This window comes from Lissotriton helveticus, chromosome 3_1, assembly GCF_964261635.1.
Source record: "Lissotriton helveticus chromosome 3_1, aLisHel1.1, whole genome shotgun sequence".
NCBI lineage: Eukaryota > Metazoa > Chordata > Amphibia > Caudata > Salamandridae > Lissotriton > Lissotriton helveticus.
In genome coordinates this window covers 215,392,660-215,416,895 of record NC_136061.1, presented here as the reverse complement: position 1 = coordinate 215,416,895, position 24,236 = coordinate 215,392,660, and the positions used below count along the sequence as shown (strand labels likewise).

Below are 24,236 nucleotides of genomic sequence, written 5' to 3'. Positions count from 1 at the left end.
TTCTCTCGCTTGACGCGGAGAAGGCCTTCGACCGGGTGGACTGGACCTTCTTGAGGGCGGTGCTCCGGAGGCTCGGTCTAGGTCCTAGAATGATAACTAGCATTATGGCCCCGTACCTTGGGCCGCAAGCCAGGGTCAGAGTGAACGGCCAACTAACACCGCCGCTGCAGATACATAGAGGTACGAGGCAGGGGTGCCCGCTCTCGCCGCTCTTGTTCGCCCTCGCGGTGGAACCACTAGCGGCAATGATACGGCGCGACCACAGAATACATGGAATAGCCCACGGGGGGAGGGACAACAAAGTGGCGCTATTTGCCGACGACTTGATCCTCACTTTCACACACCCCAGTGAATCCCTGCCGGCGCTTCACGAGGTTCTGTGTCTATATGAACAGGCATCGGGCCTCAAAATAAATCATACCAAGTCCTGGGCGCTCAACCTCACTATACCCGCGGATGAGCTCCAACCGCTGAAGGAGACGGTGCCCTACCAGTGGGCGGAGAGCCATATCAAATACCTGGGCCTCATACTGACCCCCCACCTGGACTCCTGGTCTTCGGTAAACTGGACGGAGTGTCGTAAAGCGGTTCTGGAGGACCTCCGGAGGTGGAGACCTCTGATGATTTCCTGGCTGGGGCGCCTAAACGCGGTCAAAATGTCGATTCTGCCAAAAATGTTGTATGTTTTTCAGTGTCTGCCCACCCCGATTCCGCTTCACTGCATCCGGAGCCTCCAGCGAGAGATCACTTCCTTCATCTGGGGCGGGAAACGCCCCCGGTTCTCGCAGAAAATCCTTATGGAGCCGAGGGACAGGGGCGGCCTGGCATGCCCCAACTTGGTTCATTACTACTGGGCAGCACACCTGCGCTTCGTAGTAGAGTGGGGTGCACGTGCAAGTGACAAGCACTGGTTCCACATGGACCGGGCGGTCACGGGATGCACTATATGGGACCTGCCGTGGCTTCCGCGGGCGGCACGTTCCAGGAGTGCCTACATAGCAGTCCCTACAAAAACGGTCCTGGACATATGGGACACTGTTGCCGTGCCCAGGGGCCTCACAACGTTCCCGTCTCCGCACACGCCGATAGCAGGTCACTCGCAATTCCCTCCAGCCCACAGAACCCGTGCGTTTGATGAGTGGACGCAGGGAGACTGCAGAGTCATTGGGGACCTTTTCCTCGGGGGCCTGCCCAAGACCTGGGAGGACTGCAAGGAGGAGTTCAGACTCCCCCCGTCGGCTGGTTTCCAGCACACCCAGCTACGTCATTGGACTGCGGGCGACGTAGTATACCAGGCGGCCACCAGGGCTTTCACACCCTTCGAAAAGCTGGCGCGCTCTCTCGGGGGGCTGAAGAGACTAATTTCGCAAATATACCACATACTACAACACCATAAGTCAATCCCTGCGCACCCGTACCAGAAGCAATGGCAGCTGATGGCAGGAGCAGACATCGAGCCCTCCCAGTGGAGCAGGCTGTGGCGCGATATACCCAAAATCTACCGCAGCGTCCCGCAGCAGGAAAATGCCTATAAATTGCTCACCCAATGGTACTACACCCCGCTGCGCCTTAGCAAAATGTTCCCTAGAGTCTCGCCGATGTGCTGGAGATGTAGCTCTGCGACTGGTGACTTTGTGCATACATGGTGGGCGTGTCCAACTTTGACAATCTTTTGGAAGGAGGTACTTAGCCATATCAGAGGGGTGCTAGGTTTCCCCTTACCTGAAGAAGTGTCCACAATACTACTCGGCATTCACCCTAGCACACTTAAGGCACTTACCCGCAGCGACTGGGTACTCGCACTCCACATGCTAGGTGCGGCTAAGCAACTCATAGCCCTGTATTGGAAACGTACTGAAGCGCCGCCCATAGCATCCTGGTTTGTATGCCTTTGGCAGGTACTTGCGCTGGAACTGCTCACGGCTAGGCTACAGCTGAGAGACACACGCTTTACAGCAGTTTGGAAACCCCTAGTGCGATCCCTCTGTTCGGTACAACATGCACGATACATGCCCCCTAGACTCCGCACGCTACGCCTCTTTGAGGACGCTATTGCCCCTGCGGATCCTGCCAGGCTGTGTCCTTGAGTGTTAGGCACACTACGGTGTCCCGCGCTGCAGCACATGCCCCCCCCACTTTGCCCCCAGACACGCCACCCACAGCCACTATCCCTTCCCCTCTCTCTACTCAGATTCTCTTGCTCCGTCTACTTTCTTTCTTCCTACTTGCCACTCTGGCCTTCGTCTCGCTCTGAGACAGATGTGCCCTGTTGGGCTGTTTACTACAGTTGGGCTAGTTGCCTGCTACCTACCTCCCATGCATAACGGGCGTATGCCTGCGTGTGATGAGCTTTTGTTTACTCCTCCATAAGCCTCGCGGCCGGCTCTCTTGAGAGAGTTGTAGGCATGGCGCTGTGTTAAGGCTTTGAGCCGGCTCCAGTTGATACTCAAGCATAAGAACTATTGCAAACGCAGCCGGCCTCTACAAGAGGTTGTAGGCTTAACGCTGTGTTACAGATAAATAAATGTGGCCTGTATGGGCCTGAACAAGAAATTGCTGCAGTTTATCCTGGCTGGTGCCAGGAGAAAGTTAATTTCCGCCCTGGTTATGTCCAAAGTTGACTACTGTAATAGCCTTCTAAGTAATGCACTTGAAATGGTCCTTAGTAAGATGCAGTTGGTGCAGAATGTGGCTGCTAGGATACTGTCGGGTACTCCCAAATACAAGTCCATCTCTAAGGTGGTGCCACAGCTCCAGTGGCTGCCCATAAGAAGCAGAACTAAATTTAAAGCTCGCTGTATTGCCTACAAGGCCATTCACAATACAGGGCCGGAATTCTTCAAGAAATAATTTAAGGTATACACTCCCATCAGATCTCTTCGCTCAGCTGGTGCCAATCTTCTTGTTGTCCCTAGAACCAAGAGAACCAACTGGGGCGACAGACGTATTGTAGTTGCCACTGCTGAACCGCAGAACTCTCTTCCCTCGCAGATTAAGGCTAGCCCTACTCTGCTATCATTCAGGAAACAAATAAAAACTTGGCTTTTTTTTTTTTTGCAGAGTTTTATATAGCGCAAACTAGACCCGAACTGAATCAGGTATCAGAGCGCTTTACATATTTTTCCAGTTACGTTACATTTTACGTTTCCAGTTACTTTCATTTTTAGGCACGGGGAGATTAAGTGATTTGCCCAGAATCACTGGAGGTTTTGGCGTCGTTACCAAGACTCGAACCCAGATCCCCAGGTCCGAGTTCGAGCGCCCTAGCCGTTAGGCCAACTCCTCTCCTCTTTTCAAGTAATAGGTTTTTTCCAGCTTAAGCCTCACCTTCTGCAGCACACAGCGCCGAGATACCTATGGGTATTTGCCCCCTTTATGAGTTGTTTAAATAAAATAAATACATAAAATAAATAGTGCTATCTGTAGCCCAATAACGTAAACACCCAGGATTCCCTAAGCCAATCACAATGCTGCAATGCAGTGTTGTGATTAGTCTGAGCGCCGTGGTTCGGAGCTCAGACGGGGATTGGGAGCCTGGGCATGTTCTCCACTGCCTTGGTGGAGAACATGCAAAGAGCGCATGACAGTATGGCTGGCCAAAGACGGTCGTCCAAACATTCATGCGCACTTACAGAATGCCCACCACTCCTTCCCCTCCTATGTGAGCAGAGCAGTACCGCCCCACTAGCAAAGCTGCCACAGCAGGAAAAATGAAATGATAACATCGAGTTATTATCATTTTATTTTTCCTTTATTTATACTGCGAAAAGCAGTGGGGTGACGACGAGGCAATTACTCCTTACAGAAACTACGTTAATTCTGTGTGCCAAATTGTTTGGGCCTCTGTGGGGCAAGATTAAACTATCATCAAACAGTAATATGACCCCAGAAAACATTATATAACAATGCGGAATATATTTGCAAATCTATTGAAACTAAATCTTCATTGCGTCAAAGCTGAACAGCATGCTTGTCAGTGGGGCAGAATGAGGGATATTACTTTTAGAAGGCATAAAAAAATACCATCATGCCAGATTTTACACCATCGTTAATTTATAATTGGGAGGGCAAACTGGTGTTCCTAGGGTAGAGCAGTGGGGTTGGAACTACAAAAGTTGTAAATACACAAAAAGGTGCAACTTCGAAGGTATGCTCAAACATTTCTAATGGAGTTTGCCACCCAATAAAGGAGCTTAACACCTAACATACAAAAAGGAATCAACCCTCAATGTGTAAATGGGGTAGGAGAGTTCGCCACACTCTTTCATGCTAGATTTTCTGACTGTGGAAATCCTGCGAGAATAAATATGGAGGAGTATTCCTGGAAACTGTTGTAGTTCCAGGCGTACTTCTTGGAAGTAAAAAGAAAAGTCAGAAATCTGCTTTAAATGTAGGAGAGAAACCCATCTGCAATAAACGTTTGCCTTTTTGCTACATGGCGTTTATTAAATCAGACCCTTCATGATTAATGTTTTTTAAGATCATGTGGATTACCAAGATCCACGTTTGCAGAGCCTCCTAGTGTCTTTGGTATGGATAGGCAAGAGAAGTAGGGTTAAACTGGACATCCTATAGATGGATTCTGACAAAGGCGAGTTGGGCCTCCCTGATCTGAGGTTGTACTATATGGTTGGGTTACTACAATATGCTGTGTTATGGTGTGCAGAGTACAATAACGGAAAAAACGCTGCTGGATGACCTTCCAAAAATCCCTGATGAGCAGCACTCAGGTGCCAATAGACTGTCCATTCGTTGTGTGGCAGGTTGCAGAAGTTTGAGAATTAGCAGTTATACGTGTAATGGGGAGACCTCGTATGCTAGACTGCTTACTATCTGGTAGCTGAAACCCTTTCAACATGTACAGTCATTGATGAACAAGACACAAGGGACAGAAGGTGGTTGCAACACGGTGGGGGATCGGTTTCTAAATAACACCTTCATTGCTATGGATGAGGGGGGATGTCTGTACCAGGTAGACAGAATGTTCCCCACCCAGATGAGTGAGGAGGTGCAGAAGGAGAGGAAGGTGCAGTCGGGTGAGGCTGCTCCCATAGGGACTGCCAGCCACCAGGGCCTCGTTGGGTGGAGGCCCCTTATGTGTACTGAGCCAGCCCCAGGGACCTCAAAAAGAGAAAAGATCGGAACGGCCTGGGCCAGAGAGGGACGTGGCCCTGGAGGCGGCAAGGACAGGCAAACAGCAACAGTGACAACAGGCCACCCTGCCCCTTCAGTGACAGCTTTACTGGGAGAAAACAATGTCAAGGGAGTTCCCCTAACATCACACCAGTAACAATGGTAACTTCTCATGCACCCTGGTGAGAAGCTCCCAGGTGAAATTCAGGCTGCTCATGCAGCTCCACCCAAGAGATTAGGATGGAGACATGGCTGGCCGCAGCTTCTGCATGCTGAGAGTTGCAGAGCGAGGCGTGATGGCAAATGACAAGTTACTCCTAAACAAGGGAGAATGGATAAATGTGCTAAGTCGCTGACGCTAACCACCATGGTGGCAGCACCTGGGGGACCCACCAAGCCAAGAGAAGAAGGGGGTGGAGTGTCAACCCACCACAGACTCTAGAGTCCTACCGGAGGGCCTTGGAAACTAAAATTGGGGAGGTGGGACTGAAGCGGCCTTACTTCGGCAGGATCTAAGTAAGACAACCAGCCAAGCAACGGACGCAGAGGGCCACAAAGCTACACTGGAGGGGTTGATCCAGGAGGTCCGCCAGACAGTGCAGAAGCTAAAAGGTACAAAGATTGAGCTGGTAGCCATGACACAAGATGCTAAATGTTTCTCCAGGTGCAACAATTTTCACTCCTTCTTGCAGTTTATATAGCTCGAACTCGACCCAAAGGTATCAGAGTGCTTTACATGAACACCAGTTGCATTACATACGGACAAATTCATTTTTAGGCATGCGAGATTAAGTGATTTGCCCAAAATCACAGGATGTTTGGGACTCCGGCCAGACTTGAACCTGATTCCCCAGCTTCAAGGCCGGCCACTCTAGCTGTTCAGCCACATCCAGGAAAAGATTGCAGAGGTCGCGTGGGGCATCTGGGGCTCACTCCAGGTGTCCGGGGATATTCGGGACCGAAGTTGTGCCCGTTCCAAATCTGGGCCTACCACGAGCAGAAGCCGGGGTCTGGAGTGAGCGTGCCGGCCGCCTCCAAGTTCAACAACATCAGGAACCCAAAACCGGAAGTTGCCGGTCGGGTCCCTCGGAGGAGCAGCTCTGACGGTTGTGGTGGCAGCACGCGTAGCCGGTGAGACTGGAAGACACCCTCCCCCACCCCCCTCCTCTGCGGATGGACTCGTTGCCCTGGAGGGCTTTGTACTCGGCCTGATTGGTGGATACGGGTGGGGCCCGTGCAGTACATCAGTGTCTCGGTGGAGGGTGAGTGTGGTTCGAGGTGTCGCGGGGGCCCCTCCCCCTCCACGACTGACCCTCCAGTGCTTCAGTGCCATTATTAGGAGTAACCCTGGCATAATGAATAGATCGCTCCGGTGAATCCCGGACATCAGCCCCCTGTGCTTGTTGGTGGGGGCGGACTCTTTGCTTGTTGGGAGATCCAGTGCCAGCGCTGCCAGCCCGGAGTGAGGTAAACGGAGCAGTGGCTCTCTTGGAGCCGGAATCTGGGGTGGTCTGAAAGGGAGAGCTGGAGGTGCGGGGGTGCCTTGAGGCAAGTAGTGGCCGTTTTTTAGATGATCGGTTGCCGGAGTTGCAGCCCTCCACCTGGTTAGTGGCCTGCCCGGAGACCTTGCTGGGGAGGCAATAATACTTTGACCCTGGGGTGCAGGAATACCGGGAATGGCGCATTCAGATTGTTGACTGGACTGGGCATTAAACATTATACGAAATGGCGTCCAAGCAGGAGGGAGAGAAGCACTCTTCTAGGGGACAGAGAGTCCCGAAGCAGTGCAGACTAACAAATTAGACCGTTATACTCAGCCTAAAGGCTCGCCATCTGGATCGGGGTCTCCGGTTGTCGCTTCGGGGGTGCCCCCGGACCGGGGAGGGGAAGTCACGCTACAGGACATCATGGGAGCTATAGACGGTGTTAAATCCTCCCTGGGACAGCAAATGGTGACGCTGGATGCCAAATTGGACACGGTATCTATTGAAGTAAACCTCATACGAGCGGACCTCACTAAAGTAAATGAGAAGGTCAAATCATTAGACATTAAGACTTCCAGTCTGGTTGATGATGTTGCCCAGCTCCAGCAGGATGTGCGGGTGCTCAAATCCTCTCATGAACAAGCGGAACGCAAGCTGGATGAGTATGAAAGTAGGGCCCGGCGAAACAACATCCGCATTCTGGGGGATCCTGAAAGGTCAGAGGGGCCGGCCCCCAACCAATTTTCGGAGGATCTCGTCCTCAAACATCTCCAGCCTAAAGGTCTCTGTAATTTTTTTACAGTTGAACGTGCGCATAGAGTGCCCGGGGGAAACCGAAACCCGGGGCCCTGCCCTGCCCGTTGATCGCCAGAATATTGAACTTTCAGGACAGAGATCTCATCCTGCAGACAGCAAGGGTTGGAGGCCCCATCCGGTTTGAGAATGCCACCCTTTCCTTTGCCCCGGATTTCACGCAGGCAGTACAAAAACAGCGTCGTATTTTTCTGGCAGTCATAAAGAAACTAAGAGACAGAGTTTTATTTTATTTATTTATTTTATAGCACTTATAAGGCGCACAGCTACCCACAAAGGGTTTCCCGGCGCCGAAACCAGCAAAACACAAAACACGTCTGGAGAGAGAGCAGTCAAGCACTTATTTGTCGAACAACCAGGTTTTTACGCTTTTTCTGAATTTCAAATAGCTTTCCTCCTTGCGTATATGAATGGGCAGTGTGTTCCACAAGGTTGGGCCCAGATAGGAGAAAGATCTCTCGCCCATTCTGGCCCGTTTAAACCTTGGAACCGCAAAGTTCGCAGCTGTACCCGAACGAAGGCTGCGATTGGGGAGATAGGGCTTAGCAAGGTCCTGTAGGTATTTGGGGGCAGTGCCAGCTTTGATTTTAAATAGATAGTTCAGGGTTTTAAAACGAATCCGGTTTTCAACCCTGAGCCAATGCAGGTCCTTAAGGTGTTTAGTGATCCTAGCGGATCTCGGGATTCTGCAAAGCAGTCTGGCAGCAGCATTTTGCACCAGTTGCAGACGTTTTATTACTGCTTTGTTTGAGCCCAGGTACAAGATGTTACCGTAATCAAGCCGAGATGTCACTAAGGCATTGACTACGGTCTTCTGGGTAGATGATGGTAACATCCAGACAATTTTGCGTAGCCATTTAAGAATGGCAAAACATATGCCTGCCACCTTATTGGCTTGCTGAGTCATAGATAAACTGTCATCTATGATGACCCCAAGGTTTCTAACCTGAGAGGCTGGAGGTGGAAGTTTACCTAGTGATGATGGCCAGTGGGGATCACTCCAGAGGTCTTTGCTGTTCCCTAAAAGAAGGACCTCTGTTTTCTCCCCATTTAATTTAAGTTGATTGGCTGACATCCAACTAAATATTTCCTGAAGGCCTATTTTTAATGCAGATGGAGCAGATGACTCAGATTTGGTGAGTGAAAACAGAATTTGCGAATCATCTGCGTAGGTCATCAAAATAAGACCAACATTTTCTGCCAGATTTGCCAACGGTCACAGGTACAAATTAAAAAACAAAGGGCTCAGGATCGATCCCTGTGGCACACCATGAGGAGAAAAGAATACCTCAGAGCATGCCTCCGAAGAGGAGATCTGGAAAGTGCGGAGGGATAAGTATCATCTAATCCATTCCAGTGCTTTGCCCTCGACACCACTCTCCCCCAGCCTGCCGAGCAGTATGGAGTGAGAAATGGTGTCGAAGGCTGCACTAAGATCCAACAAGACCAATGCAACTGTTTGACCATCGTCCATAAGCTCCCTGATCTTTTCTGTGACCCCGAGCAGGGCCGTCTCGGTGGAATAACCTGTTCTAAACCCAGATTGGGATGAATGAAGAAGCTCGTTTTTTTCCACATAGGCTGAAAGTGCCTTATGAATGTGCCTCTCTAAAATTTTAGAAAAGGCAGGCAATAATGAGATTGGACGATAGTTAGCCAATATCATAGGGTCTGCGGCCGGCTTTTTAAGTAAAGGAGTGACCATAGCATGTTTCCATAGAGCAGGAACTGTGGCCTGCTCTATGGAGGCATTCAGTATCTCTGCTATGGAAATCATGGCGGAATCCTCTAAATTACTTATGATACTGATAGGAATAGGGTCGTGGGGGAACCAGATTTGATCGATTTTAATGATCCCTTCAGTGTATCCAGATTAATAGGAGGCCAGGCTTCAAGATGACAGTTTCCTCTAGGGACTTGGGGAATTTTATCTTGCTTAGATGTAATAGTGCAGTCCTTTTTTATATTAGAGACAATATTCTCAATCTTTCCGGTGAAAAAAGAAGCCAAGTCCTGGCATTGCTGGGTATTGAGAGGAATAGGTTCGCACTTGATTTCTCACCAGCCAGCTCTTTAACAGTATTGAACAGAGTCTGGGATTTATTTATAGCCATGTTAATGGTGGTGGTGACATAACACGCTTTAGCTTTTATGCATGCTGAATGATAGCTATTTCTAGCCTTTCGGTAAACTTCCTTTTGGTGAAGTTCATAGTTTTTGGGCCACTGCCTCTCCAGAGTCTTGCATGTAGATTTTTCTTTTTTAAGAGCTTCTGTGAACCAGGGGGCTGGAGGGCGATGTACTTTTCTCTTGCAACAGGATAGGGGCAGGCAGGTATCCACTGCACCAGTTAACCAAGTTTGTGTAGACTCTGCTATGCTTTCCATATCTCCGTCTAAACATGGATGACCCTTCTTCAAAGCATTATTGAGATCCTCCAAGTTTAGAGATTTCCAATTTCGCCTGAGAGATTCTGAAGTACTCATCACAGGACATTTAGTGGGTTTGAGTGAGATAGCAAAACGTAATAAAAAATGGTCTGACCAAAGAATAGGAGTAGTATTGAGCCATGAAAGTTCTTTCATATTTGATATAATAGGGTCCAGCAAGTGTCCAGCTTTGTGAGTTGGTCCCCTATTACGCAAAGACATGTCTAAAACCATAAAGTCGTCTATTAAGTTTTTGCAGGTCTTATTATTTACATCTTCTAGATGAAGATTCAAATCTCCAAGTACAGTGAAATTTTGAGCATTCAGATGTTGGGGTAAAATAAAATTTACCAAATTATCTGACCAAGAGGGATTATTAACTGGCGGTCGGTAGATCAGTAAACCAGAGAAGGTAAAATTAGGACTGAGGGCAATTTTAAATGATGCGGCTTCACAGTTGGGAATGTCTGCTGGTTCAAAACTGCACACAAAATCTCTACTGTGAATAATCGCAATACCCCCTCCTGTTTGGCCTACCCGATCCCTCCTTGCTATAACATAGCTCGGGGGGAGGGCAGTTGCAACATCTGGGCCTGATCCATCATGAAGCCAGGTCTCAGTTAGGAATATGGCGATGGGCTTTTTTTCATCCAAAAGATGAAACATGTCTAATTTGTGTTGTGGAAGTGAACGACAATTTACCAAGTAGAAACTGAAATTGTTAATACTCTCTCCCTGTTGGTAAGGTTTGAAAACAGTGCCCTGGGGGGTGTCAGAATAGGGCTGATAGTTAGTCAGGGAAAGGGTGCATTCAGGGCATTTTTGTACGCTAGCAAGTAGCGGGTTCAGGGTTATGCAGTTAGCATGGTTGTTGGGGCGTAATGCCCTAAGTTGGACACCTGTTAACATACCTGATAGCGAAGGGGCAGAGATTTGTGCCCTTTGTCCCGGCCTGGCCCGGACGGGCACAGACGGGCTGACTCTGGCTGGACTCCAGCGAAGACGAGGCGCGTCCGCTCAAAACGCGTCCGCTATCGCGGAGAAGGACTGTTTCCTTTTATCCCTGAGACTAGAGCGCTCTCACCGCTCGGTCCCGCCCTAAGATGGCCGCCACTGAATCCCTGTAGCTCGGTGCCTTGCCCTAAGTCGGCAGGTATCGAGCGCGTGTATGCTGCAGTGGATGCGAGTAAGAAACAAGTGTGGTAATTGCCAAATTCTAAGTTTAAAATGCACAGGTATAACAAGATCACACAATTCAATTTTTAAAATTATTTTGGTTCGATTAAAATCTGTTTTCCAATCTCCTCTAACAACGTGCCAGAGCAGTGAGGTGACACACTGCCAAGTGCTTGCTAGTTCGACATACACTGTCTGAGGGCTCCTTTTATCCCTGAGACTAGAGCGCTCTCACCGCTCGGTCCCGCCCTAAGATGGCCGCCACTGAATCCCTGTAGCTCGGTGCCTTGCCCTAAGTCGGCAGGTATCGAGCGCGTGTATGCTGCAGTGGATGCGAGTAAGAAACAAGTGTGGTAATTGCCAAATTCTAAGTTTAAAATGCACAGGTATAACAAGATCACACAATTCAATTTTTACAATTATTTTGGTTCGATTAAAATCTGTTTTCCAATCTCCTCTAACAACGTGCCAGAGCAGTGAGGTGACACACTGCCAAGTGCTTGCTAGTTCGACATACACTGTCTGAGGGCTCCTTTTATCCCTGAGACTAGAGCGCTCTCACCGCTCGGTCCCGCCCTAAGATGGCCGCCACTGAATCCCTGTAGCTCGGTGCCTTGCCCTAAGTCGGCAGGTATCGAGCGCGTGTATGCTGCAGTGGATGCGAGTAAGAAACAAGTGTGGTAATTGCCAAATTCTAAGTTTAAAATGCACAGGTATAACAAGATCACACAATTCAATTTTTAAAATTATTTTGGTTCGATTAAAATCTGTTTTCCAATCTCCTCTAACAACGTGCCAGAGCAGTGAGGTGACACACTGCCAAGTGCTTGCTAGTTCGACATACACTGTCTGAGGGCTCCTTTTATCCCTGAGACTAGAGCGCTCTCACCGCTCGGTCCCGCCCTAAGATGGCCGTCACTGAATCCCTGTAGCTCGGTGCCTTGCCCTAAGTCGGCAGGTATCGAGCGCGTGTATGCTGCAGTGGATGCGAGTAAGAAACAAGTGTGGTAATTGCCAAATTCTAAGTTTAAAATGCACAGGTATAACAAGATCACACAATTCAATTTTTACAATTATTTTGGTTCGATTAAAATCTGTTTTCCAATCTCCTCTAACAACGTGCCAGAGCAGTGAGGTGACACACTGCCAAGTGCTTGCTAGTTCGACATACACTGTCTGAGGGCTCCTTTTATCCCTGAGACTAGAGCGCTCTCACCGCTCGGTCCCGCCCTAAGATGGCCGCCACTGAATCCCTGTAGCTCGGTGCCTTGCCCTAAGTCGGCAGGTATCGAGCGCGTGTATGCTGCAGTAGATGCGAGTAAGAAACAAGTGTGGTAATTGCCAAATTCTAAGTTTAAAATGCACAGGTATAACAAGATCACACAATTCAATTTTTAAAATTATTTTGGTTCGATTAAAATCTGTTTTCCAATCTCCTCTAACAACGTGCCAGAGCAGTGAGGTGACACACTGCCAAGTGCTTGCTAGTTGAAATATGCTATGATGTTTCCCGCGCGTTTGAGAGTGGAGGTATGCGGGAAGGTTTGATTCTTTGACAATCCGGATGTTGTATCTGATTGGCTGGACACTCTCCCTCGGGACGAAGCGGAATCACCGGGCCGATCGGAAGAGGAGGCGGGGTTGGAACAGGAATGAGACGCCTCTAGTTCCCCTACCGTAACTTTAACTTTATGATGTTATTGTGATTGATTGTGATCGGACTGCAGAGTGGCCTTCAGGAATTTTGAGTGTTGCATGAGTAGGGGCTCGGGGGGGGAAGTTGTTGCATTTGGGGGTTCGGGGCGGGGGTGGTGCAGCGGGATCCACCTCCAATTTTTCTTTCTTTGGAGTGTTAGGGGCAACAGGCACTCTGCAGTTTTGAACGGGCAGTTTTGAGCCCAATGGGTATGGCAGCGGGGGGGGTGGGGGGGGGACTTGGGGGGAAATGTTAATGGTTAGTGTTTTTAGTTTTGTAGGTTTCATCAGCATTATATATTGGTCTGATAGGCAGCATGTGGGGGGAGGTGGGCGTTGCTGGGTAGGCAATGGGGGGTAGTGAAATAAAAGTATTGAGTTGGAACGTTAACGGGCTGGGGGGCAAAATTAAACAGAGTGTTGTTCTTCAACTTCTCAGGAGGCAGGCACCGGATGTGGTTCTGCTTCAGGAAACTCATTTAGTTGGTAACTCATGTAACGCATTATACAGAATGGGATATAAATTGATTGCGCATTCGGCGTTCACCTCAGGTTCTAGAGGGGTAGGAATGTTGATCCGCAAGGCATTTCCACTGTCGGTTACCTCCACTTGGGAGGATGGGAGGGGTAGGTATGTCGCAGTCTCAGGCATGTGGGAGGGCCACAACATAACCTTTCTTTCCATTTATGTCCCCCCGGGGCTTCAGGGTACAACATTAGCAGATTTGGGGTCGGTCCTCCTGTCGCTGCCGGAGGGTTTTTTAATTTTGGGAGGCGACTTTAATGTGGACTCAGGATTGATGGACAGGCATCCCCCTCGACAAATGAGGCGGGCCATGCGATGGCTACCTGACTTTATGGAGGCAATGGGTTTGGTTGACTGCTGGAGACTGCTGCACCCCGATCAAAAGCAATATATATTCCATTCTGGGGAGCATAATAGTCTTTCGCGATTGGACTACTGTCTGGTCCCGGCTGCACAAGCTTCATATGTGACGAAGGTTAGTCACTTGGCCAGAGGGATTTCGGTCCATTCTCCAGTATGGGTCCACATTGTCGTACACCGCGGCCCAGCAGGGCAAGTGGCCCCCATAAACCCATGGTATTTACGTAATCCCAAAATACGGAAAGACCTTCTTGCTAAACTAGAAGAATACTTGGTCACTAATGCGGGGTCTGTCTCCTCTTCAGTTTCCTTATGGGAGGCTTTTAAAACTGTTGTTAGGGGTCAGGCTTTGTCGCTGATAGCGGGCGCTAAGAGGGAGAAACAGAGGGAGGTGGTGGAGTTGGAGACTGCAATTGAGGGGTTGGAAAGGGATTTGGAACTAGAAGTGACGCAGCGTAGGCTTCATCAGCTAAGCCTTAAACAACATGACTACAAAGCCCTAGTCACGGACAGGGCAAAAGCTCTTGGCAGGGAGCAACAGGGTAGGCTTTATGATTTGGGAGATAAGGCAGGAAAACTCATCGCATGGTTGGACAAGAAGGACTGGGCCAGCCGTCTGGTCCCTGAACTTATGACGGAGGAAGGTGAAAGACTCACAGACCCACAGCTTATAGTAGATGAATCTGCCAAACACTTCCACACAGTTTATACTTCGGTCTTGTCTTGCCCGGAGGCTGACTCCCATCTTTTACTCCGAGACATACAACTTCCATATCTCTCCATGAAAGATAAAACATTTATGGATAGTGAACTGACAGCGGATGAGATTGCTTTGGCTATCCGTTCTTTAAACTCAGGTAAAGCATCGGGCCCTAATGGTCTCCCTATAGAACTCTACAAGCTTAGACCGGATCGCCTTGCGCGCTACCTGAAAGACATGTTTCTGGAGTCCAGAGAAAGAGGTACCCTCCCGAGGGACCAGAGGTTCGCATCAATAGTGGTGATTCACAAGGAGGGTAAGGTCAAAACCAGCTGTGCCTCGTATAGACCTATTTCTCTGCTCAATGGCGAGCCCAAGATTTTGGCCAAATTACTGGCAAACAGACTGATCAAGGTCATTACAGATCTGGTTCACCCCAATCAATCGAGCTTTATGCCCCAGAGAAATACAGCTTTGAATTTGCGTAGACTGCACGGAGTCTTTCCCAGGGCTCAGACACTGCAAGAACCGGCTATAAATGCATCGTTAGACGCAACAATGGCATTTGATACGATTGAATGGACATATCTCTGGACGGTTTTGGCGAAGTTTGGGTTTGGCCCTGGATTCATTGCCTGGGTACGCCGGTTGTATTCGAAGCCACTTGCACAAGTAATAGTAAATAACAAAGTCTCGGCTTCCTTCTTGTAGCGGCGAGGTACCCGACAAAATTGCCCGCTGTCCCCCCTTCTTTTCGCGCTGGCTATAGAGCCTCTGGCCTCTTGGATATGCTGGGAGCCTTTGATCAGGGGTCTGCGGTGGTCCCCTGACTGGGAGGACCGCATATCCTTATATGCGGACGATATTTTGCTTTATTTGGCCTCCCCCCGTAAATCTCTCATTGTGATTTTCGATGTCCTTGCCTCCTTCGAGAGAAACTCTGGCCTTTCCATTAATTGAAACAAATCTGTTTTATTTGTTCTAAAGGGTGATCCTCCTGTACCCCCTAGAAACTGTCCTATACAGTTTAGTGTAGAAGGGTTTAAATACTTGGGGATTTTTGTGTCCCTAGATTCGTCAATTAGGTATTCTCATAACCTTCTTCCCCCTCTTCATCGACTTGGGAGTGATATATCCAATTGGAAGAAGCTCCCTCTCTCATTATTGGGTAGAGCGGCTCTGTTCAAAATGATGGCCCTCCCACGTTTTATTTACGCTTTGAAAAATTCCTTGGATGTGGTGCCTTCAAGTTATTTCCGTGAAATTGAGAGTGTACAGCGTAGTCTGTTGTGGGAAGGGAGGCCGCGCATTGCATAAAGTGACTCTTTCTTGGCATGATGGAGGCATTGCCCTCCCTGATATCAAAAGGTACTATTGGGCGGCCCACTTAGCGGCAATTATTCATTGTACGTATGGCCGGGTCGACGACACTGGCTATGCCATGCACAAATGGATACTTCCCGGTAATAACTATAACAGAGCCCTATACTGTCGTCCTAACAGGGTGACGTTAACAGGGCCCCCTAAACATTCCGTCCACGTTTGGAATGGGGCTACGGACTCTTTGGGTTGGAAAAACAAGTTGACTATGGCTACCCCGCTTTGGGACTCCGAACGGCTTGGCAAGCTGTGGAAGACGAAAGGCTTTGATAAGTGGGAACTTATTGGTATCTCCACTGTTAAAGATGTTTGGGGGAAGGGGAGATTAAATCATTTGAGGAAATGCAGAAGGCATATAAACTTGCACACTCTGAATACTTTCGGTATGGACAGGTCCGACATTCTCTCCTGTCATTATTGCCCGTGGGGTGGAACCCTCAGAGGCTTCCCCCTAGGAAGATAGAATACTAGATGGCTATCTGCCTGACAAAACGATCTCTCTAATATACAAAAAGCTGATTAACCACAGGATTGAATCTCTTGAGGTGCTTAGAGACAAGTGGTCACAAGATGAAATTGAACTAAATGAGGAAGACTGGCAGTCGGCTGTGTCCTCTCCTAAGGAGGTTGCGATCCCAGCTCGCCTCCGACTAGTTCAACTCAAGATTTTACATAGGATCTACCTAACGGGTCAGAGATTGGACCATATGGGACTTTCGGACTCGGGGCTTTGTAAAAGGATCTGCGGTCTAGTTGGTACCTTTATGCATATCATTTGTGAGTGTGAATATGTCACCACATACTGGCATAGTAAACATAACACTATTCACAAAGTGCTCAGAGTTTCCCTTTCTCCGGAGGCGAGGAGATGCTTACTTAACACATGGGAACCTACTGACTTAAATAATTCACAGACTGTTAGAACTGGCTATTTCTGGTAGGCTAAGGCTGACGCCAAAGCCAGGCAGAAACCACCATTCTAGTCAGGGCAAGGGAGTCACACGCCAAGATAACCCCTGCTCACCCCCTTGGTAGCTTGGCACGAGCAGTAAGGCTAAACTCGGAGGCAATGTGTAAAGCATTTGCGCCAGCACACAACAGCAACAACATCCTAGGCACACCACAAAAGGAACTACACGCAAGGTTATATGAAAATAACTTCTGTATTGCAAAAACACATCAGATAGAAGTCACACATGTACATTGTGCCAACTGGCACGGCAATATTCACAAGGGATTATTTACAAGACAGGGCCACATGGGCCACTGTCAGAATCAACACTTTTAGAAATAGAAATACAGTCAGAAATTAGAATAAAAGGATATAAAATCACTGTAGCACAAATTAGCAAGTATCTTACACAACCAGTAACTACTGGTAACAGGTAAGTGCCACCTACGCAACCCTAACCACCTTAGGAGAATATCACGCAGGGGACCAGGGCCTCCCTAGGACCACCTGTACTGGAAAGAACAACCACCTAAGAATAAAATACATTTAGGGGTATCAGCAAGAACACATTACACATGATGCATCAAACATTCAGAGGTGTAGGGAAGGAAAAACACATGATGCATAAAACATACATTCAGCGGTGTAATAAGGCACATGATGCATCAAAAATACATTCAGAGGTGCAGGGAAGGAAAGACACATGATGCATAAACCAACACATTCAGAGGTGTAAAATCAAGGAAGACACATGATGCATAAAAACATTCAGAGGTGCCAGACCATAACTCAATAGCGCAAAAACACATGATGCCTAAAAACATTCAGAGGTGTAAGATCAAGGTGCGTAATCATATTAAATGCATTACATTTCCTAGCACCACAGCCACATTGCGCAAAACTCACCTTAGGCAATTACCATCACATAGATAATCACATTGCGCCTAAATAAAATCACATACCAGCCCCCATCTAATAAAGGGACTAAAGAGCCCTGTGTCCAGAATGTCAGGGCGCGCTGCCATGCAGCGCCAGTCAGGGGTGCGCCACTGGCGCAAAACCTAAACGGTGCAGGTGCCCACTACTTTCTGGGCACCTGAGGACAATCCCAAGCGCCTAAACGGTGCAGCTGCCCACTAATTGCTGGGCAGCTGGGACATCATAACTGCGACAGGGCCCTCAGAACGGAACTGCGCCAACTGTTGGAGCCAACTGGCTCTGAAGACACATATGCGCAGGCTGTAGCCACACGGGGCTCTGTAAATGAAGAGGTCCCCCAAGTCCCTCGTGGGGACGCTAAAATCACTGTGGCCTTGGAGCAACTTGGCTCCTCTCAAAAATAAGGGGGGCGGGGGGAGCCAATTCAGCCCCTTAATCAAACATGCCCTCGGAGCCCCTCGGGGCTCGAAATACAACTTGCCCACATGAGCCTCTCATGGCCCGACAATGCCCACTGCCCCCAAGAGCCTCCGTGGCTCTAAAACAAGAATATGGGCAGGGAGCCTCTCTGGCTCTAAATCCAGGAAATGCCCAACTCGTGGGAGCGGCCCTCTTACAACCGGGGCCGCCCTAAGCACAATGCAGAACTGTCCCGCACTCACCAGTACGGAGGAGGCACTCCTCAGGTGCGGCGGGGCTCTTCTCCTGTGGCGGGAGCCCCGCACCAGCCCACACTTCTTCCTCGGGCCGGCAGCATCACCCGGTCTCCCCCTTGGCACGGGAGACCGGACGGGCACAACGAAGGCTTCCCCCAGGCAGGGGGAAGCGGAAACCACGTCCTCCCGGCCCCGCCCACAACCAGGCGGCGGCCATCTTGAGGCGGCTCGGGCCGCGGCGGTGATTTTGGGGGCAAAACGAGGGGTGGGCACCCTCGAGATTAAAATAAAATAGAGAAGCAAGGTGGGCACCCGCAAAATAATAAAGGGCAAATACAGCGAGGAAAAGTCCTCCAATCACCCCGGGCAAAGCAGAGGGGTCCCAGCACAGGGTCCATCAGGTATCCAGGGCAAAGCAAAGCAAAGTCCCCCTATCAGCCCAGGCAAGGCAGAGGGGTCCCCCAGAAGTCCTCCAGGCATCCAGGGGCTGGGCAGGGCCCAGGGATTCCCCTGGGCCCAAGCAGCAGCACGCCCCTGGCAGATTCAAGTAGGAAACAAGAACATTTTGGAAGGGGACACAGCCCCTTTTTATACAGAGAAATCCTTTGTCTAAAGGGTGCAGGCAGTGTGAGAACCAGATAGAACTGGTTATAGGGAATTCCTTTCACTGGCCAGGCTAGGGACATCAGACGCACCACAGGGGGTGGAGCCAGCATTGTGTGGGGAAATCCCAGCCTCACTCAGGAGCCTCAGACCAGACAGTCAATCCACTAGCAGGCCCAGGCTCACTCCTCCCCTCACATCAGCATACTAAACACTCCATTCTCCCACCGGGGCAGAACCTCCCAGACTCTTGGAGCCAGGCTCACCAGCCAGCCAATCACACGCCAGACACAAATTACACAAATATGCCAACTTCTAAAAGTGGCACTTCTACACTAGACACAATCATGCCGCATATACCATTGCGCAGCATTCAATCTCACGAGTTCGTACATACCAAACTCGACCCTGCACTCCCCACACATCAGGAACTACCATGGTCACACATATTCCCCATGCATTCCTATGGGAGGGCAGGTCACTCACCATACACACACACAGAGAGCTCACGTACTTTACACTGAACCACAGTGAAAAAGTGCGCAAAGGCCTAAAATCACCAACACCAGGTTCCAGAAACAGGCTAGGAAAAAGCAAAAAGTTTCGGGGTGAACCTGCCAAAAAGGGCCAGGTCCAACACAGACGCAATGGGTTACTCTGGGTTATATGATCGCCAAACGTAATATCGCACAGTTATGGGGAGCGGAGCAGGGCCCCACACTGGAAGGGTGGGAAAACGACTTAGATTGGTGTATGTTCAGGGAGAAGACTACTTATCTTGCTAGGGGACGCCCTCGGAAATGGTCAGTGATTTGGGGGCCTTGGAATAGCTACAGGGGAGAAATTTGTACACCACCCTTCGTTGTTGCATTTGATGATTCCCCCTCTCCGTGAAGTTCCGAAATTTCTATTGAATTTTGTTTATCCTGTCACCCCATGATGTTTGCTCAGCTACCGTAATTGACCCTCTGTAATGTATTTTTGCTGATGTTTGGTTCAATAAAAAGAAATATAATTTTAAAAAAAAGAATGGGAATGGGTCAAGGCCTGAGCCAGAGGAACAGCCAGGAGGAAACCACAAGGGCCAGATCGCCAAATAGAAGGATAGCAATGTATTTTTGCTGATGTTTGGTTCAATAAAAAGAAATATAATTTAAAAAAAAGAATGGGAATGGGTCAAGGGCTGAGCCAGAGCAACTAGAAGGATAGCGGCGCTGTGTCCATTGGGGCACGCGGAGGCAATTTACACAGTGACAAAGGGGATCGACTCCGTCAACAGCCAGAGATACCACCAAGGATTTTGGAACACTTAATAAAAAATGTAATTTAAAAATCTTACATTTTAATTTTGAATCTTAATGCTGAGCCAACATTCAAACCCAAGACAAGCTTCGCAAACAAGAATCGAACCATGGCGACCATCAGTACCTTTTCCTTTCCATGTGGAGTCCCGCAAGGATCCTCGCTAAGTCCGATTCTATTCAACATTTACGTCACCGACTTAGCACGCGTAATTAAATTGTTTGGACTGGGTCTCACGTCATATGCAGATGACACACAATTGGTGCTCGCCGTTCATAAAAACGGGGACGCAGTTTTGTCTAGCTTTCACAATGGCATGCTGGCCATTAGTACTTGGATGTCAAGGCACTGCCTTAAATTAAACTCATCCAAACTGAAGTTATGGTCTTTGGAAATTTATCCCCGGAGTGGTCTGCGGGCTGGTGGCCAAATAAATTGGGATCACACCCAATCCTGGTCACTAAATTCAGGAACTTAGGTGTCATTCTCGACAATAAACTTTCTTTTAAACATCAAGTTAACACAGTGGTCTCCTCATCATTTTATGTCTTAAGAATGGTAAAGAAATTGCTGCAGTTTATCCTGGCTGGTGCCAGGAGAAAGTTAATTTCCGCCCTGGTTATGTCCAAAGTTGACTACTGTAATAGCCTTCTAAGTAATGCACTTGAAATGGTCCTTAGTAAGATGCAGTTGGTGCAGAATGTGGCTGCTAGGATACTGTCGGGTACTCCCAAATACAAGTCCATCTCTAAGGTGGTGCCACAGCTCCAGTGGCTGCCCATAAGAAGCAGAACTAAATTTAAAGCTCGCTGTATTGCCTACAAGGCCATTCACAATACAGGGCCGGAATTCTTGAAGAAGTAATTTAAGGTATACACTCCCATCAGATCTCTTCGCTCAGCTGGTGCCAATCTTCTTGTTGTCCCTAGAACCAAGAGAACCAACTGGGGCGACAGACGTATCGTAGTTGCCACTGCTGAACCGCAGAACTCTCTTCCCTCGCAGATTAAGGCTAGCCCTACTCTGCTATCATTCAGGAAACAAATAAAAACGTGGCTTTTTTTTTTTTTGCAGAGTTTTATATAGCGCAAACTAGACCCGAACTGAATCAGGTATCAGAGCGCTTTACATATTTTTCCAGTTACGTTACATTTTACGTTTCCAGTTACTTTCATTTTTAGGCACGGGGAGATTAAGTGATTTGCCCAGAATCACTGGAGGTTTTGGCGTCGTTACCAAGACTCGAACCCAGATCCCCAGGTCCGAGTTCGAGCGCCCTAGCCGTTAGGCCAACTCCTCTCCTCTTTTCAAGTAATAGGTTTTTTCCAGCTTAAGCCTCACCTTCTGCAGCACACAGCGCCGAGATACCTATGGGTATTTGCCCCCTTTATGAGTTGTTTAAATAAAATAAATACATAAAATAAATAGTGCTATCTGTAGCCCAATAACGAAAAACCCAGGATTCCCTAAGCCAATCACAATGCTGCAATGCAGTGTTGTGATTAGTCTGAGCGCCGTGGTTCGGAGCTCAGACGGGGATTGGGAGCCTGGGCATGTTCTCCACTGCCTTGGTGGAGAACATGCAAAGAGCGCATGACAGTATGGCTGGCCAAAGACGGTCGTCCAAACATTTATGCGCACTTACAGAATGCCCACCACTCCTTCCCCTCCTATGTGAGCAGAGCAGTACCGCCCCACTAGCAAAGCTGCCACAGCAGGAAAAATGAAATGATAACATCGAGTTATTATCATTTTATTTTTCCTTAATTTATACTGCGAAAAGCAGTGGGGTGACGACGAGGCAATTACTCCTTACAGAAACTACGTTAATTCTGTGTGCCAAATTGTTTGGGCCTCTTTGGGGCAAGATTAAACTATCATCAAACAGTAATATGACCCCAGAAAACATTATATAACAATGCGGAATATATTTGCAAATCTATTGAAACTAAATCTTAATTGCGTCAAAGCTGAACAGCATGCTTGTCAGTGGGGCAGAATGAGGGATATTACTTTTAGAAGGCAGAAAAAAATACCATCATGCCAGATTTTACACCATCGCTAATTTATAATTGGGAGGGCAAACTGGTGTTCCTAGGGTAGAGCAGTGGGGTTGGAACTACAAAAGTTGTAAATACACAAAAAGGTGCAACTTCGAAGGTATGCTCAAACATTTCTAATGGAGTTTGCCACCCAATAAAGGAGCTTAACACCTAACATACAAAAAGGAATCAACCCTCAATGTGTAAATGGGGTAGGAGAGTTCGCCACACTCTTTCATGCTAGATTTTCTGACTGTGGAAATCCTGCGAGAATAAATATGGAGGAGTATTCCTGGAAACTGTTGTAGTTCCAGGCGTACTTCTTGGAAGTAAAAAGAAAAGTCAGAAATCTGCTTTAAATGTAGGAGAGAAACCCATCTGCAATGAACGTTTGCCTTTTTGCTACATGGCGTTTATTAAATGAGACCCTTCATGATTAATGTTTTTTAAGATCATGTGGATTACCAAGATCCACGTTTGCAGAGCCTCCTAGTGTCTTTGGTATGGATAGGCAAGAGAAGTAGGGTTAAACTGGACATCCTATAGATGGATTCTGACAAAGGCGAGTTGGGCCTCCCTGATCTGAGGTTGTACTATATGGTTGGGTTACTACAATATGCTGTGTTATGGTGTGCAGAGTACAATAACAGAAAAAACGCTGCTGGATGACCTTCCAAAATCCCTGATGAGCAGCACTCAGGTGCCAATAGACTGTCCATTCGTTGTGTGGCAGGTTGCAGAAGTTTGAGAATTAGCACTTATACGTGTAATGGGGAGACCTCGTATGCTAGACTGCTTACTATCTGGTAGCTGAAACCCTTTCAACATGTACAGTCATTGATGAACAAGACACAAGGGACAGAAGGTGGTTGCAACACGGTGGGGGATCGGTTTCTAAATAACACCTTCATTGCTATGGATGAGGGGGGATGTCTGTTCCAGGTAGACCCAGGGCAGTTTTTGCTATATGCCAAACTTTCTCATAAGCTCCGGGAGATCTGGACGGCTTTCCTGGCGGAGCCAGATGAGTCGCAAACCCTAACTTTATTATTATGCAGTGGATACAGCAGAGGGATCTTAATGCGCCACTGAAAGGAGACAGACATATAGAAATTGTATAAGTTCATAATAAATGGAATATGGATTTGGACGAACAGTTTACAGATGGTGAGTGGAAACGAGCATGCACCCAAGTAAAAGAAAATGCTAGTGATGCGCTCTTTAAGCTTACACAGTTCTGTCATCTGCCCCATGCTTATCTTATACCGCAGCACCTACTTAGAATTTTTCCAGCTCGACGTGCACCAGTTCCGGCGGGATACTGCACACTTTTTACATATGACATAGGGCTGTCACAGATTAGGAGCCTATTGGGCACAGGTAGTACAGAAACTTCGAGGGGTCGATAATACACCCTTGCTTTACTGGGATTGGTATTAGCAGAAAGTCGTATACCTATCCATTGCACTAGACCTAAGCTGCCTGCAGTGCACAGTATTGCCAGAAACCGGTCCTCGGAAGCTTGTTTCCGGTCCAGGGAAGGCATGTCTTGGCAGTTCGGGCTGGACTGTTCCCATGAGGCACAGGGTCAGACTGATTTGCATATAGCCATGTCTGAACTGGGGTGGCAGAGTGGGCTAAAGAACGGTGATGGATTAAACCCAGATCTTTTGACTGGGTGTGAGTGTTTGATTGGTTCAGATGTGCCGTCCATTACCACCCCCTTTTGTACCGTGCACAAATCGTTAGCAGACCTGCGGGAATGGGCTATAGCAGAGGATTAAAAGCTGAAAATGCTGAGAACGGACATGAATTTAAAACGAGATCTCGGGCTCTGGGGAGAGATGGTGGAATAGACGGAGGTAGGGAAACATACAGACAGTGAACACCAGCCGGCGCCCTCTGGTTCTGGATTGGGGGCCTCTTGAGTAGAAGTATCAATTCCATCTGAGTAGAAAGTGGGGCGCATTGAGGAAGTGGTACTCCGCAGAAACAAAGGTTGCAGGAGAAGAAGTCTTCTGAGCCTGCAATTCTGGACCGTCAAGG

The 24,236-nt window shown here is 48.4% G+C and overlaps 2 protein-coding genes across 2 annotated transcripts in view; one reads left to right on the top strand and one right to left on the bottom strand.

Moving 5' to 3' along the window:
- Positions 1-24,236, bottom strand: part of RASL10B (RAS like family 10 member B) — an 865,262-nt gene that overhangs the window by 149,184 nt on the left and 691,842 nt on the right. The gene's annotated exons all lie outside the window — the stretch shown is intronic.
- GAS2L2 (growth arrest specific 2 like 2) overlaps positions 1-24,236 on the top strand; it is a 490,427-nt gene that overhangs the window by 461,997 nt on the left and 4,194 nt on the right. The gene's annotated exons all lie outside the window — the stretch shown is intronic.